The following is a 3,074-nucleotide window of genomic DNA, read 5'->3' as shown; positions in this document are numbered from 1 at the left end:
AGACGACACCTAAGTGGGGAGGAAACACTGGGAGCAAGACAGAAGACAGGAGGAGTTGGAGATAAGACGTGGTGGACACTGGTCAAGGGAGGCAGGTGTGATGCGGCAGGAGGTGACAGGCAGGACGGAACCACTGCCAAGCAGTGATGACAGCAGGCAAATTATTGCAGAAAAATGCAGGTGAGTGACACGAGTGCTACGGGAGACGCGCACACCATCACCTCAATACCCATCACCACGGGCTGGTGGAAAAGCACTCAGGCAACTGGACGCAGGGAAAGGGGAGACGGAATCAGGGGTGCTGAAACAATGTGCCAGGAACTGTCATGCCTCTTGAACTGCCTGCCTGCAGAAAAAAGTGCCAACACTGGAAGGAGGCATACTGGTCCTTAAAGGGTCAACTGACCACACTAGAACTCCCTGCTGTCTGTGATGGGTGGTGTTCGAAAAACTGGTGGCAGCTCATAGGCAGCACCTGGATGAACACCACTTCTCTCACCCACCAGTTCGGAGGTCGAACACCCTCAAGGAATGGCAGGACATTGACGAAGGCCTGGACACGCTCAGTGGTTGATATCGCGGGGCTTATGACCGAGTGTGGCATGCGGGTCTTCTGACTAAGCCAACATCGACGGCGGTCTCCAAGCTACTCGAGGATTACCTCCAAGGAAGAACGCTGAACCGTCGTCAATGGGCGGACCTCATCACCCACCAATAGGACGTCAGTTCCACGGGGCTCAGTGCTTGGCCCAGTCCTGTGGAATGTGTATAGACGATCTCCTGCGCCAGCTTCCTGCAGTCAACACGCCGACGACTGCACAATCTCCTCTCCGCCAGGACAGCCACGCGCCGTGGCACATCAACCGCCAGCTGAAGGCAGCAAAGAGTAAGGTGTCAAGTCACCTTCGCGCCGGACAAGATACAGCATGGTCATCACGATCCTGCCGCCTCTCAGGCCGTGGAAGGACAACACAGTTTGAGGGCGAGCAGCTGCCTCCAGGAACACATCAACCTTCACCATGGATCGTGAGCTGCGCTGACCACATCACGTCTGTCCCGCCAGACCTCAGCGTGTGTCAGCCCTGCGCAGGATTGGCAGTCTGCACTCAGGCATCCTCACTCCTACACAAATCCGTCCCTGTATTAGGTGCCTTGACATGGATGTCCACGCCCATACCCACCACCGGCTCGACGCGATACAGACTTCGTCTATTGGGAAGACGAACGTGGCTATCACGTCACTGAGCACCAGACGTGGCAAGACGTGTGCCACAAAGCTCAGTGCTACATACACCTCACCCTCCGCCTCAGCCTGCCGCCACACTCACCCGGAGAAATGAGGCAAGCCATACCAGCAGTACTGGTGCCTCTCCCCTCCTCACAATACCAGCATTAGCCAGGGCAGCGCGCCTGTGGAATCAGTTCACGTTCCACGCCTGCTGGTCGGACTATCCTCAGCAGACAAAAGTCCGCCAACTGGCTCTCCTGCCGGCTAGTGCTGTGAAGTGTAGTCAGTGGTGGTGTCAAACCAATACTAACGAAAAGACGTTTAGAATGTCCCAACACAAGGAGCGAAATCTATACCTGATTAATAAGGATAAGAATAAAAAGAGAGAGAGAGAGAGAGAGAGAGAGAGAGAGAGAGAGAGAGAGAGAGAGAGAGAGAGAGAGCAGAGAGAGAGAGAGAAGAGAGAGAGAAGAGAGAGAAGAAGAAGAAGAGAGCAGACGAGAGAGAGAGAGAAGAGGAGAGAGAGAGAGAGAGAGAGAGGAGAGAGAGAGAGAGAGAGAGAGAGAGAGAGAGAGAAGACGAGAGAGAGAGAGAGAGAGAGAGAGAGAGAGAGAGAGAGAGAGAGAGACGAGAAGAGAGAGAGAGAGACGAAGAGAGAGAGAGACGAGGAGAGAGAGACGAGAAACGAGAGACGGAGAGAGACGAGACAGAGGAAAGAGAGAGAGGACGAGACGCAGACGAGAGAGAGAAGAGACAGGACGACGAGACGAGACGAGAGAGAGACGAAACGAGACGAAATGAGAGACAGAGGAGACGTGACGAGACGAGACGAGAAACAAAAGGAAAGGAGACGAGACAGGACAGTGAGGAGACGAGACGAGACGAGACGAGAAAGGAGACGAGGCGAGACGAGACGAGAGCAAGAGGAGACGAGAGAGAGAGACGAGACGAGACAGAGACGAGACAGAGACAGAGAGACAGAGAACAGAGACAGAGAAACGACAAAGAGAAGAGGAGACGAGAGAGACGAGACAAGAGAACGTGACAATGAGAAGAGATGAGAGCGAGACGAAGACAGGAAAGGACGAAAAGAGACAGAGAGAGACGAGAGAGATGACAGGATGACAGAACACACATACACATGACAGGACGAAGGAGGACAGATGGAGAATGACGAGACAGAATGAAGAGAGACGACGAGAGACAGACAGAAGAGACGAGAGAGACGAGACGAGAGAGAGAGAGACAGAGAGGGAGAGAGACGAGATGAGAGAGCCGAGACAAGACGAGAGAAGAAACGAGACAGACGAGAAGAGACGAGAGAGAAGAGACGAGACGAGACGAGAGAGAGAGACGAGACGAGACAAAGAAGGAGAGACACGAGACGAGAACAGAGAGAGAGACGAGAGACGAGACGAGACGAGAGAGAGAGCGAAGAACGAGACGAGCGAGACGAGAGAGGAAGACGAGAAGAGAAGAGACGAGACGAGGCGAGAGAGACGAGACGAGACGAGACGAGAGAGAGGAGACGAGACGAGAACGAGAAGAGACGAGACAAGACGAGAGACGACGAAACGAGACGAGACGAGACGAGAACGAGAAAGAGGAGACGAAACGAGACAGAGAGAAGAGACGAGACGAGACAAGAGAAGGAGACGAACGAAGACGAGAGACGAGACGAGAAAGAGACGAGATGAGACGAGAACGAGGAGAGAGAGAGACGAGACACGAACGAGACGAGACGAAACAGACGAGAAGAGACGAGACGAAACGAGACGAGACGAACGAGACGAGACGAGACGAGACAGACAGAGAGAGAGAGAGAGAGAGAGAGAGAGAGAGATAT

Source organism: Portunus trituberculatus, unplaced genomic scaffold, assembly GCF_017591435.1.
Source record: "Portunus trituberculatus isolate SZX2019 unplaced genomic scaffold, ASM1759143v1 PGA_scaffold_522__18_contigs__length_968829, whole genome shotgun sequence".
Classification (NCBI taxonomy): domain Eukaryota; kingdom Metazoa; phylum Arthropoda; class Malacostraca; order Decapoda; family Portunidae; genus Portunus; species Portunus trituberculatus.
This window is presented reverse-complemented; position numbering follows the sequence as displayed.